Source organism: Tachyglossus aculeatus, chromosome 3 (assembly GCF_015852505.1).
Source record: "Tachyglossus aculeatus isolate mTacAcu1 chromosome 3, mTacAcu1.pri, whole genome shotgun sequence".
In the NCBI taxonomy this organism is placed as follows: Eukaryota; Metazoa; Chordata; class Mammalia; order Monotremata; family Tachyglossidae; genus Tachyglossus; species Tachyglossus aculeatus.
In genome coordinates, this window is record NC_052068.1 from 89,824,838 (window position 1) to 89,839,893 (window position 15,056).

The 15,056-nt window shown below is 43.8% G+C and overlaps 1 non-coding gene across 1 annotated transcript; it reads left to right on the forward strand.

Moving 5' to 3' along the window:
* The first annotated feature begins 201 nt into the window (after positions 1–201).
* LOC119926396 lies at positions 202–303 on the forward strand. The gene has a single exon (XR_005450275.1). It is a non-coding gene; the product is annotated as a U6 spliceosomal RNA (small nuclear RNA).
* The last annotated feature ends 14,753 nt before the right edge of the window (positions 304–15,056 follow it).

The following is a 15,056-nucleotide window of genomic DNA, read 5'->3' on the forward strand; positions in this document are numbered from 1 at the left end:
AAGAACATGGACTTGGGAGTCAGAAGATCTGTGTTCTAAGCCCACCTCTCCTGCTGGTCTATTGAGAGACCTTGGGCAAGGCACTTATTCCTCTGTGCCTCAGTTTCATCATCTGTAAAATGGGGATTCAATACTTATACTTCCTTTTACTGAAACTGTGAATCCATGTGGGACAGGGACTGTATCCAACCTGATTATCCTGTATCTTCCAGCACTTAATCTAAAACTGGAGTGATACAGAGAAGATTAGCATGGCCCCTGTGCAAGGATGACATGCAAATTCGTGAAGCATTCCATATTTTTCTTTAATTCTATTTGTTCTGTCGACTTGACACCTGTCCACATGTTTTGTTTTATTGTCTGTCTCCCCCTTTTAGACTGTGAGCCCGTTGTTGGGTAGGGACCATCCCTCTATGTTGCCAACTTGTACTTCCCAAGCTCTTAGTACAGTGCTCTGCACACAGTAAGCACTCAATAAATACAATTGAATGAATGAATGAATGAACTTAATACCGTGCTTGGTCCATATTGAGCGCTTAATAAGGACCATGATAGTTATTATTATTTCACTGTTTCAGCTCCTTGGAGTCCATGATGGATCACCCCCATCTTTCACAAGTTGTAGGGATCCTGCGAAAAGTAGGAGATGGCTGGAGAAACTGGCAGGAGAATACAGAGCAGATTTTGAGAGGCAAAGTGGCATAATTGAAAGAGCACGCACTTGGGAATCAGAGGACCTGGATTCTTATCACAGCTCTGCCACTTGTCTGCTGTGGGACCTTGGACAAATCACTTAACTTTTCTGTGCCTCAGTTTCCTAATCTATAAAATGGGGACTAAATCCTACTCCCCCCCATCTAGAATGTAAGTCCCATTTGGGACAGGGATTGAGACCATCCTGATAGCCATGTACCTAACCCAGTGCTTAGAACAGGGCTGGGCACTCAGTAAGCACTTATCAAATACCATAATTATTAGATCAGAAATGGAAGAAAGTCCCATTCTAGATGCTTTGCCCAGAGCTAAGAACAACAAAGGAGAAAGAGCAACTCGAAAAGACCTTTGTTCAACTCCACTGGAAAGAGAAAAGTGAAAGATTTTAACCCATTACCACAGGAGGTTATTTCACTCAACCACTCCAAAATGTGGGAATTACTCAACCTTATTTTGCTTTATCATCAGTCTTCCAAGGGGGCGGCAGAAGGAATAGCATTTTAAAATCAGGGGGCACGGTAAGATTCCAGAAGCATACATCATGTAAGTAAGGGTGTCGAAGACACACGGGGAAAGGTTCTTTGTGACAGTTCGCAGGATCTACAAAGTTCTGAGGGAGTCAAGACCACACTGTAAGTTTGCTGTGGGCAGGGAACACATCTATCAACTCTGTTGTATTGTACTCTCCCAAGTGCTAAGCACAGTGCTCTTAGAGTAAGTGTTCAAAAAATAAGATTGATTGATCAAAGGATAGGTCCTTGGCCCTCTCCCTTGCCTCAGAGCTGATGAGCTCCCCTGCTCATTCCTGGTACATAATTCAAGCCACAGAAGCCTCAGGATTCGAGGCAGAAGGGGGTCTGGGTGCTTTAAAATAAAAACACCCAACCTGAAGGTGTCTGGTGCTGTATCAGTACTGGACAGGGAACAGACCAGCTGGAGACCAGACTGTCCTTTAAAAAAACCAGAGCAGTGACCACCCTTGTTTTAAACAGACCTGATAAGCCTCTCTACTGACAAAAATTAAATGAGGGACGGGGAATAGAAAACTCACATCTCCAGTACGGGGAGTTGCATACTAGGAAGCTTAATGAACCATCCACTCTTTGTGTTTTGTAAAACTCCAGAAAATTAGGGCAGGATCAGGGTACTAGGAGAAAGCAAACATGGTTCAGGATCTTCAAAAGAAAAGAGAAAAAAGAAAAGTGATCCCAGCAATCATCATCCATTAGGCCTAACTTTGATCTTCAGTAATGGAGCCTGTTCTAAGGAGTTCCAATCCACTGTTAGAGCCAGGCCGCAAGGCTATACATAAAAGGAACAAATTGCACTAGGATGACTTTCTCCCTTCACCTTTTTGCGGTTGGCAAGAGGGGAGGCCAAATTACCAAACAAATCGGATGAAGAGAAGGCAGAAGATGTGATGCAAAACCGATTCAGGATCTAGGTTTCAATTCATGTGTTTTCTTGTGATGGCTATGTTCTCACTGTTTGTTGAGGGCCTGAACGCAAGAGACGTGGGCCTGTACAATGGGTCTTGTGGTTTCATTTTTAGGAATTGGCAAAGTCACACCAGAGAAGGTGGTCTCAAGCAGCAGGGGTGAAGCAAACTGAGAAAAAGCAGGTATCACTTAGGACTGTGCTGGGCACCTAGTAAATGCTGAACAAATACCATAATTACAATAATTATTATTAATTATTATTATTACCTCATACAATTAGAGTAAATGCTGATGGTCCTCAAGAAACCGGACATCCAGGAACCGGGGAAAAGTTAGAACTGGAAACACCCATACACCCACACTCAAACACACACCCACACACTCTCATGCCCCTCTTTTCAGCTCCATCTACAGCAACTTGACCCACAAGAAAGATGGAGGTGGCTCCAGGGTGGCTAGACTGACAGCTGTTCTCCCCACCTCTCCCTCCAGCAATCTCTGTCCCCGGGACAAATCAGCTCATCACTGTGAACCTCACTTTCCTTATCTGTAAAGACAATGGACACTGGACAATATCGGTAAGGGTTTGGCTATCCCCAGGTGACAACTCGCTGACACATCAAGAAATGTAAGCCCCTTGTTAGCAGGGAACTTGTCTACCAGCTCTGTTATATTGGACTCTCCAAAGTGCTCAGTAAATATGATGGATCAGTTGATCCATCTCACATTAGCTGCAACAGAGGAAGTTTCCCTGTGGCAAAAAGTACTAGTGACAGAGGAAAAAATGCAGAAAACACACACACACACACACACACACACACACACACACACACACACACGTGCCCACCCACATCCAGACCTTCAGACCCTTCCACATACACACTCTCTTTCCATTCATATCCAACATGCATGCACACATACTCATCTCCATGTACACAACACCACTCCCATCCTCTCCCACAAACACATCCACTCTTTCATGTCCACCTAGGACTCCATGTCATACACACTCATAACACATGGGAAAATAAAATTATTTTAGAGTCAAACACGATGTCTTTGTTTAACTAAAGAATGGAAACAAAGTGACATCACCTAATGTAGAAACACCCATTAATAATTCCCGTTTCTGCTGGCTGACATCTAGAACATGAAAGGAAAAAGCTTACTGTACTGCAGCTGGTGGCTAAAAGGCAACCTCCAGTTATAGCTGTGGTCCATGTGGATCCCTCATATGACAAAATATCAGCCAAAATTGTCTTAAAATGTCAGGACTAGTATTGTTTAACTTTGAACACAATGCTGAAAAAAATTCCCCCTTCCCCATATGCAAGAAATGCCAAAGACTCATTTTCAAATTCTGAGTCAAGGTCACCGTAAATTATTTCTAGGGAAAAAGACCTGCTCTTCATTAAATCAGGTTGGTACGAAACAAGACTACCAACAACTAATGATCTCACTTTGTTTGGCTCACCTCCCTCTCAATGACACAATTGCGCTCCTCCAAACTGTGGGATTGATGACTATGCCAGACCATCCTGGGTGAAGCTGAGCTCCCCACCTGTCTCCACCGTGCCACCTAACCTCACAGTCCTGCTGCCAGCGGACCTCAGAAAGTGAATATCGGGTCTCAATGGGAAGATCCGGCATTTGACCATCCTCAGAGTGCCCTGAAACTCTTCCTGGCCACCTGGTTTCCCTTTCGCTACCTGATTTTTAGCCAATGAATACTGTCTCCAGGGGAAGACAGGAGGCAGTAGGGGAGGAAGGGAAGAGTGCTTAGACTCAACAATGCCTGGGAAATGTAGCCTTAGAAAAATTCCTGGGAAGTAAATCAGACTTCCAGGAAACAAACACTGGTGGTGGTAGTGGAGATGGTGGTGGCAGGATTCATTCAGAGCATGAAAGCTGGAGTCTGTGCTATTGCCAGTGGGAATTGCCCCATTTAATCCATCCTATTGGGCACTGAAATATCAGTGACACTACATGATAGTTCAACCTTTCAGCTGCTGCACCCCTTACCTAGGCATATGGAAAATGCTTCTATTCTCTAAACTGTAAACCCATTAATAATAATAGGGGTATTTGTTAAGCACTTACTATGTGCCGAGCACTGTTCAAAGCACTAGGATAGAAACAAGGTAATCAGGTTGTCCCAAGTGGAGCTCACAGTCTTAATCCCCATGAGATAATTGAGGCACAGAGAAGTTAAGTGACTTGCCGAAAGTTACACAGCTGATATGTGGCAAAGCTGGGATTAGAACCCATGACCTGTGACACCCAAATACATGTTTTCCGTTAAGCCATGCTGCTTCTCCACTGTGGGCAGGGAACATGTCTACCAACTCCGTCTTATTGCACTCTCCCAAGTGCTTATTAGAGTGCTCTACGCAACTGGAAAGGTGAGACATTGAAGCCCAGAAAGAGAGGCTTAGACTAAACCAAGGAGAAAGGGAGAACTAGAAGAAGTCAGTCGATGAATGTCTTAAGGACTGTGGGTATTTGCCAAAGAAAAACTCAAGACATGGTCAAGGCCTGCCCTTAGAAAACTGAAAATCTAATGGAGGAGGCAGGACAGATGGAAAATGCCCCAAAACATAGTCTGCAAGGGACAACTGTAGCTGGCAAAACTGTCCATCCTAGAGGTCTAGCCATTATTAAGTCAGTTATCCATTAGATTGTAAGCTCTTTGAGAAGAGGGATTGTGTCCCTATTTTATTGTGCCTTCTCAAGCCCTAGTACAGTAGTCTGCACACAGTAACTGCTCAATAGATACTATTGATAATAATAATGATGGCATTTATTAAGCGCTTACTATGTGCAAAGCACTGTTCAAAGCACTGGGGAGGTTACAAGGTGATCAGGTTGTCCCACAGGGGCTCGCAGTCTTAATCTCCATTTTACAGATGAGGGAACTGAGGCCCAGAGAAGTGAAGTAACTTGCCCAAAGTCACACAGCTGACAATTGGCGGAGCCAGGATTTGAACCCATGACCTCTGACTCCGAAGCCTGTGCCGTTTCCACTGAGCCACGCTGCTTCTGTATTGATTGATTATTAACTTATTAACTTATTTATCCTCTAGACTGTAAGCTCTCTGGGGACAGAGATTGTATCTCCCAACTCAATTTTATTGAAATAACAATAGCACTTGTTACGCACTTACTGTATGCCAAGCACTGTACTAAGTGCTGGGGTGGATACATGCAAATCAGGTTGGACACGGTCCCTGTCCCACATGGGGCTCACAGTCTTAGTCCTCATTTTTTTTTCAGGTGAGGTAATTGAGGTACAGAGAAGTTAAGTGAGTTGCCCAAGGTCACATGGCAGACAAGTGACAGAGCTGGGATTAGAACCCAGGGCCTTCTGACGCCCAGGCCCATGTTGCTTCTCTATTGTAATAATAATAATAATGATGGCATTTATTAAGTGCTTACTATGTGCAAAGCACTGTTCTGAGCTCCCTCTCAAGCACCTGATACAGTGATCTGCACCCAGGGATCCCTCAGTAGATACGATTGATTGATGGATAATCATCCACGGATCCACTAGGGCCCAATGGATGGTAGTGAGGGACAGATCAGGGCAGATGGGGAAGAGAAGGGGGACTTGTTTGTATGTGACATAGACATAAAATCATGAAGGCTATAGTTGAGAGTAACATGTAGTTGTTGTTCATCAGATCTCTCAGTACTAGGACTGTCGAGTACCCAAACTATGAGGTTTGTAGACTCAAAACAAACAAGCAAAATAAAAACCTTCTTTCTACATAGGGGGATGAAAATATGACTGTCACCACAAGAAATTATGGAGACAAAAATATCAATAAGTTTGAGGGGAGTTTGGAAAAAACATTGTAGTTGAGAGGATCAGCCTATCATCTCAGAAGTAAAAGTGACAGTGTTTAGAGAGAAAGCTAATGATACTGGTGGCATTAAAAGACACATCCCCTAATCATAAGAATTGAAAAGAGGAGAGAAGTGATGCACTGTTCTTCTTAAGGTATTTTGGGGCCACTAATAGAAATAAGACACTGAGTGGGCGACCCACATTGTCCCCAAATGCAATGGGGGCTTTGTTTATGATCCCATCTTCATATTGAGAGAGAAAGGAACAGGGGGTGTCAGAGAGAGAAGGAGGTGGTATGGGGAGAGGGAAATAAAAGCTGGCTGAGCTTAGACCATGAAAGGATGGGAAGTGTGAGAGAAGGGGGAGAATGCTGTCTCCAAGAGTAAAAGGGAGCCTATGAAACACCAATCCTTTCAGAGCTGACCTGCGATTACTCCAAGCAAGGATATCTCAGTAGGAGAGTGAAGACCATAATTCTCAACTCAGAGCACTGGGAAAAAGCAGACCATGTCAGCCAGTCCTTAGAATGGGCCCAGGGGCCTGAGGAAAATCACGAGATCCTAATTGACACCACACAACATGGTTGTATCCACATGGATGTATTCTGCTCAGCTGCTTCTCCTCCCTTGGGTTTGACATTCTTGGGAACCTGTACTTATTCATCAGCTGTCTGCCCTGAAGTAGAAGCATTAATTCTGCAGAATTAGGGTTGGAGGAGAGGTCTTTTCACACAGTCTGTTGGAAAAGAGCTTCACACACTTTGGTAGTCCTCCCTCTGCAACCAGGAGGTAAAATGGAGCAGGATAAATCAAGGAATGCCATTTTAAACTAAACATGGAACTTCCCTCAGAGAGTTTGATCACATAGGGTCTGTGACCCAATATTTAATAATCATATTTGATAGGCACTTACTATATTTACTAATAATAGTGGCATTTTTTAAAGCACATATTCTGTGTCAAGCACTGTTCTAAGGGCTGAGGTGGATACTGTGACTTAGACTGTGAGCCCACTGTTGGGTAGGGACTGTCTCTATATGTTGCCAACTTGTACTTCCCAAGCACTTAGTACAGTGCTCTGCACACAGTAAGCACTCAATAAATGCGATTGATTGATTGATACATGGTAATTATGTCGGACACAGTTCCTGCCCCACATGTAGTTCACGTTCTAAGAAGGAGGGAGAACAGGGATTGAATCCCCATTTTACAAATGAGGAAACTGAGGAACAGAGAATTTAAGTGATTTGTCCAAGGTCACACAACAGATAAGTGATAGAGTCAGGTTTAGAACCCAAGTCCTCCGACTCCCAGGCCCATGCTTTTTCCACTAGGCCATGCTACTTCCTTTTCATTCAATCGTATTTATTGAGCACTTACTGTGTGCAGAGCACTGTAGTAAGTGCTTGGGAAGTACAAGTTGAGACAGCATTAGTGGGGGGCAGGCATGGGAAGAAGGACCAAGGCAATAATCCCTCAGACAGGGCGAAGGGGATGGATATGGTGAAATAGAGACCATGAAACTTGTCATTTTGAAAACAAATAGCTCGTGTTTACCAGTCTGGGCTGAAGTCTCATCAGCCTACCTTCTGCTGGGAGCAAAATAAACGAAATGATCATTCTTTACCACTCAGGTGTAAATGGCTATTTGCCCTGGGCCTGGCCTGGGCCCTGGTTTTGCACATGATTGAATGAACTGTCTGATCTTGGGCAATGCTCAAATAGTTCGGCTGGAGTAAAATAACCTAACCTGCTTCAACGGAGAGCCCTGGGGAGAGAGGAGGCTTGTGAGGGAAGAGTGTTTTGATTTCTATTAATATCACTCTGTCAGATCACAGCCGAGATTGAGGCAGTAGTATGTGCTTGACATCCATGCAGATTCATACTGTCCACTAATATAGTAGTGGCATTCAGTAATATGTTTAGTATGTGCCAGATCCTTGGATAGATATAAAATAATCAGACTGAACATGGTCCCTGTAATAATGGTGGCATTTGTTAAGAGATGACTATGTGCCAAGCACTGTACTAAGCACTGGAGTAGATACAATATAAACAGACTGGACACAATCCCTGTCCCCACATATTACAGTTTAAGGGAGAGGGATATCCCCATTTTACAGATGAAGAACCTGAAGCATAAAGAAGTTAAGGGATCACACGACAGGCGAGTGGCCAGCTGGGATTAGAGTCCAGATCTCCTGGCTTTCAGGCCTGTCCTCTTTCTGCTAGACCAAGCTACTTCCTACTATATCAGAAAAGCCTCCTAAACACAGAGGAACACATGACCATCACCACAAGCATCAGCTGCAAGAAGAAAGCCCACCATCTCCTTCCTCTTTACCCACTCTTTCTTGCCAAGGCTCAATTTGGTGACAGGATAGATGTGACCCTCACCACAAAATCAAAGTTCATCCTCGCGAAGCGCGTGGCCTAGTGAAAGAGCAGGAGGCTCAGAGTCAGGAGACCCAGGTTCTAATCCCAACTCTGCCACTTGTCTGCTGTGTGGCCTCGGGAAAATCTCTTAACTTCTCTGGGCCTCAGTTTCCTCATCTGCAAAACGGGGATTCAAAACCTGTTCTCCCTTACCCGGAGAGCCTCACTGTGAGACAGGGACTGTATCTCATTATATCTACTAAAGTACTTAGAACAAAGCTGGGCCCATTGTAAGCATTTAGCGGATACAGCAGTTTTCATTATCATCCAGACCACTGGTCATTTCCCAGAAAGGTGATATCAGGCCACTCTCCTTTTTCCCCCTACTTAAGGAGACAGATTTCACTATTTTATCAACCCTGGCCAAGAGGAAGCCTTTGAATAGAAGTGTGGCAGAGGGAGCGAAGCAGCTGTTCGGATTCAGACTTGGGCTGGCCCGGCTTCTCCTCGGACTTCAGTTCCAGGGATAAACTGCAGGAGGCAAGAGGCGGCTGCTGTGGAAACTCGAAGGCCAAGAGAAAGCGGATATTGTTTCCTCCAGCTGCTCCAGGCAGGCGCACGGAGAGGGCTGGGCCGATGGGGCGGTCGGGGGGAGAGACTTGAACGCACCTGTCATTGCCAGATTGGATGGCAGCTGGGCTCTCAGAAACCCCATCTGGCCGCGGCTCAGCCAGCACGGCCGTGGTGATGAGAACGCGTCAGAGACCCAAGTGCAGTCATGACACGCAGCCCGAGTGGGATAGTGAGAGGCAGATGCTCAATGTGGACAGGAAATGCATCTACCAGCCCTGTTGTACTCTCCCAACTGTTCAGTACAGCGCTCTGCACAGAGTAAGCATTCAATAAATACCACTGATTGATGGTTTGAGATTGAGAAGCCGAGGCCGAAACTAAGTCAAGAGAAACCCTGGGTTGGATACAGTCACATTGCCAGAGGTTAAGGCCTCCCAAGACTGAATGATAACAATGGTATTGCTAAAGTGCTTACTATGTGCCAAGCACTGTGTGCTACTAAACATTAGGGAAGACACAAGATAATCAGATCAGGTTCAGTCCTTCTCCATATGGAGCTCACAGACTAAAAAAGAGTTAGAACAGGTATTTAAGCCCCATTTTACAGGTGAGGAAATTGAGGCATAGAGAAGTTAAGTACCCTCCCCAAGGTCAACCAAAAGATACGTGGCATTACCAGAATTAGAATCCAGGTCGTCTAACTCTCAGGCTCATGCTGTTTCCATGAGGCCATACTGCTTCTCTAGTGTGTATTGAATGGTATTCAAGCTCCCAGACATGTTTGGTAGGGGCCATTTACTATATAACTTGAGAACTAGAAAAGGGCAGGGTCATAGCCAAAATGTTTTCTCCGATTATGGATTAGGGACCTTAGAAATACATCCTCAGCTTGGATCAGAGAGTCCATTCCGACATCTTGCCGGTCAAGAGGAAGGCCACAAAAGAACTTCCATGTTCGAGCAAAAACACGGGCATTTTTTGAAAACCAGGTGGCATTAAAATTTCCAAGCCCAGACTGTCCAGAAAAGTAACTGAAGGTTGGAAAAGGACTTGGAAACAGGAATTCTTTCTGGGCAGCCTTGCAAATAGTTTTCAGAAATCAATAGGCATAAATGTTTTATTAGGCAACACAATATGGTCTTTGGGTACATGGCCAGGACCCATTTTCTCCACTCCTACTTATCCTTCCTTCCTTCTACAGCCCCTCTTGTTCTGAAGCTAAAATACACAAGCCTCTGTTTGGAGTGAAAACATCTGTCCCCCTTCAAAGAGATCTGTTCCCCAACCCTCTGTAGGGTGTAAGGGAAGCCCCTTACCCCTCTCTGCTTCCTTCTCCCCTTCTGTAGCATGGTGACGCTGATGCTTGAATGCTGCTTCCCAGAAATTGTATGACTTAATCAATCAATGATAATTATCAAGTTCTTACTTTGTAGAGCACTGCACTAAGTAATAATAATAATAATAATAATAATAATAATAATAATGGCATGTATTAAGTGTTTACTATGTGCAAAGCTTGGGAAAGTACAAAAGTATTAGTTGGGCACGTTCCCTGCCCATAACGACCTTACAGTCTAAAGGGACTTTTTAACGCCTTAATTAAAAACAGATTCTCCACACAGATTCTGGGAAATACCAAGATACATAGGCATCCATAATCCCTTCCTTCCGCGTCACCTCAACTCGCTCCCTTTGCTCTTCCCCACTCTCTCTGCCCCACAGCACTTATGTATATACGTATATATCTATAATTCTATTTATTTATATCAATGCCTATTTACTTGTTTTGATGAGTATATATCTATAATTCTATTTATTTATACTGATGCCTGTTTACTTATTTTGATGTCTGTCTCCCACTTCTAGACTGGAAACCCGGAGTGGGCAGGGATTGTCCCTCTTAATTGCTGAATTGTACTTTCCAAGAGCTTAGTACAGTGCTCTGTACCCAGTAAGCGCTCAATAAATATGACTGAATGAATGAATGAATATAATGCCAGGTGAATTAGCTGTCCTTCTTGGTATCATTTAAGATGGTAGTTGGGATTTATGGAAAAGGGGTCAGACCACTTAGGACTCTGAAGCAGTAATTTACCAAACAATATCCCAAGAGCAGGCCAGTACTGGCTGGAACTCGAGAAATAGCTCACTCGCTTGCCGGATCAATCTACTGATGGTTTTTATTGAGCATTTTTACAGAGTACGTACTAGGCAGAAGGACCTGGATCTAATCCCGGCTCCACCGCATGTCTCCTGTGTGTCCTTGGCCAAGTCACTTCACTTCTCTGGGCCTTAGTTACCTCATCTGTAAAATGGGGATTAAGAATGTGTGCCCCATGTGGGACAGGGACTGTAACTGACCTGATTAACTTGTATCTACCCCAGTGCTTAGAACAGTGCTTGGCACATAGTAAGCGCTTAACAAATACCATCATCATCAAGCACTTGGGAGAGGATAATGCAGTTAGTAGACATGATCCCTGCCCTTAGAATCTTTCTTACAATCTAGGAGTTTATAAACTAGGAGGAGACAGGAAATAAAATAAGTTACAGGTGGGGTAACCAACCAAGCATAAAAGATATTTACATTAAATGTGACGGGAGGGGTGGTCCATGATTTTCACAATCATCACCGGTATTCATTAAGCATCTGCTGAGGACAGGGAACTAGGTTAGACACTTGGGAGCATCTAATAAAAGTAGGAGACATGATTCCCTCCCTCAAGGAGTTTACAGTCTAATGGCTCCATCTAAGTAAGAGGAACAGCTGAAAGCACCTCTTTTCTTGATCCTGCTCCAGAGAGGCCTAGTGGAAGGTGAAATGGAGCCCTCAATGCGAAGGTGAACAATTGCAACCACAACCACCCTATGCCAAATATCCTATGCCAACAACTCACTTCAAAGAGCAGGGCATTATCCACCTGAGACCATTAGCCCTCTAGACAGTAAGCTCATTGTGGGTAGGAAAAGTATCTATCAACTCTGTTGTACTCTTCCAAGAGCTTAGTACAGTGCTCTACACCCAGTAGGAAGGAGCTCAATAAATAACCATGGATTGAGTGATGAGTTGGTAAGAGGAGTTTTCAGTGAGGATCCCCAAACACCCTGTAAGGCTATGATAGTGAACTCGAGGCAGGCCGTGCTCATGAGTTCCATCTGTCCTGTTGGGGAACTGGCACATTCTGAGCACTAAAAAACAGTTAATTGAGAAGCAGTATGGCCTAGTGGAAAGAGCATGGTCCTAGGAGCCCTGGTTTCACCATTTACTGGCCATGGGACCTTGGACAAGTCACTTAACTTCTCTGGGCCTACCTGTTCTCCCTCCTACTTATATTGTGAGCCCCATTAGGGACCCATATCTACCCTTGTGCTTAGTTCAGTGTTAGGCACATAGTAAGTCCTTAACAAAAATCACAGCTATTCTCTTCAATTATCTGGATTATGTAGTCAAACCGTTACCTTGAATGCAATTGTCCAGCCAGTGGGAATGTGTTGTGCAAATAATTCCTAGCTGTATGAGATTTGTGTCAAGAAAGCAAACTGGAAATTTTAACACATCTGTAGTGGATGGAGAGAAGACTGAAGTAGTTGACTATTTTTCTCCCCTGGGATCAATAATCAATAATAAAGGAACTAGTTGACAAGAAATACACCGAAGACTAATGTTAGGAAGACTTGCTATGAAGAGCCTGGAAAAAGTCATGAAATGTGCTGATGTAACAATTAACACAAAAATACAAATTGTCAATTCTATCGTGTTTCCAATGACAAGGTATGGATCTGATAGCTGGACAGTGAAAAAACAGGATAGAAAGAACATCGATTCTTTTGAAATGTGGTGTTGGAGAAGGCTTTTGCGAATACCGTGGACTGCCTGAAAAACAAACAAATGGATTTTAGAGCAAATTAAGCCAAACTGGTCATTGGAGGGCCAAATGACTCAACTTAGATTAGCTTATTTTGGACACATAATCAGGAGGACTAATTCTCTGGAGAAGACACTAATGTGAGGAAAAGTCCAGGGAAAATGAGGAAGAGGCAGACCCGCAGCTAGATGGATAGAGACAGAACAACGATAATGGAAGAACTGTTATGGCAGAGAACGGGACGTTCTGGAGAAAGTAAATCCATGGAGTCGCTATGATTCGGAAATGACGACTGCACTTAAGAAAAAAATGAGATTTATATCTTTAAAATATGTTCCAGAGTTAACTTTCTTTCCCCACATGGGTAAGAATACTCCAAAGACAAGTACCAAGCAAGCTCCCCATTTGTATGGTGATGCCTTCTAGACTGTAAGCCCGCTGTGGGCGGGGAACATGTCTATCAACTCTTGTATTGTACTCCCCAAACACTTAATACAGTACTCTGCACACAGTAAGCACTCAATGAATACCACTGATTGATTGATTAATTGATTGGGTATTTCGATAATATACCAGTTGAATGTTCAGTCCCTGAACAGCTGAGTGTTAGCTGTGTTTAAAGACCAGTTTTCTGCTGCTAATCCAAACTGAAGCTTCTCTCTCTTCTAGGGTTTTCCTTTTCCTCCATTCTATTCTCCCCTCTTTTTTTCAGTCCTTTCTCCTTTATTCTCTCTTATTCTTTCTCCCTTATTCCCAGCTTCACCATTCGACTGTGGGATTCCCAGGTCGGCAGCCACAGCCTCTCCATGGGATATTAATAAATAAAAGGCCAACCTGAGGGTTTTCATGTTTTTCAATCTGATTAGGCCCTTTGGCCTCGCACATGTTTCCCCACTTTCCCCTCACTCCCCAGGCGGGGATGTATGATGCTGATTTACATTTAAAGCTCCGTGGTGGCAAAAAAAAAAAAAAAGGTTTCACAGAAAAGAGCTTCAAATTAAAAAAAGAACACCTTTCTTGCTTCTTGAAACCTTACACACATATCCTGTGAATTTCTCTTCTCTCTTACTATGATCTAGCTGGTTTACAAGCTATTACACAATTGTATTCCCTTCAGATAATCCCTCTGTTTAACCCTCTCTGTACACCAGCAAAATTCCAACTGGCTCTTTTATACCCCATAAATTCAATACAAGCTAACTAAAACAGAAGCAGCAAGAAACAGGGAGCCCTAATGGAAAGAGCACAGACCTGGAGTCAGTGGACCTGAGTTTCAATCCCAGCTCTGCCACTTGTCTGCTGTGTGACCTTGGGGAAATAACAACTTCTCTCTGCATTGGTTCCCTCATCTGTAAAATGGGATTAAGACCATGCGCTCCATGTGGAACATAGACTGTGTCCAAACTGACTAGCTTGTATCTACTTCAGTGCTTAATAGAGTGCCTGGCACAGAGTAATCACTTCGTAAATACCAAATTCAAAAAATGATGCTGCCATCATATTTAATATAGAAATCTTACTTTTCCCAAGAGCTTTCCCTTTGGTGATCCCTTCAGTGAGTGGGAAGATGTTCTCCTCCACAGGGTCCACCCCTTGTGGAATCTCAGATCTGGTGCCTTCTGCTGTTGTGGGACTAGGAAATTTGTTCCTAAAAAGGACCTGTTCAACTGTCTACACCATCCACAGACACAAGCACCAATTTGTGTGCTCCCAAACCCAAAAGAAATTAAATTTATCATTATTAGGTCGACTGAGAATTGGAACTACCAGAGACGACATTTGGGCATTGTCCAGTGGTCGGTGATATTCTTTCTGCCTCTGTGAACAGCCTGGGCTTGGCCCCAGCCCCACCCTCTGGTGAGGTCACACAAAATGTCACCAATCCCTAGAAACCTTATCCCTGGAAAGCTTCATTCACTGGCCAAACATCCTGGGAATTTGCCTGGCCCGCTGGGTGGGAAGTCCCCCACCCTGAACGGATCTAATGAGAAATTCCATATACTTGCCTTCCCCTTTGGATTACCTCCTCGCTTGGATTCCATGGGAATCTATCTCATGGAGGAAACCCTGACTGTGTAAGCTGTGGATAGATCTATGTGTTCTGTTAGTAGTAGTAACAGTATTTATTAAGTGCTTACTATGTCCAACCCAATTAGCTTGTTTCTACTGCAGTGCTTAGTAAAAAGCCTGACACATAGTAAGCGCTTAACAAATACCATAAAGCAAAGTATAGCAAAACCAT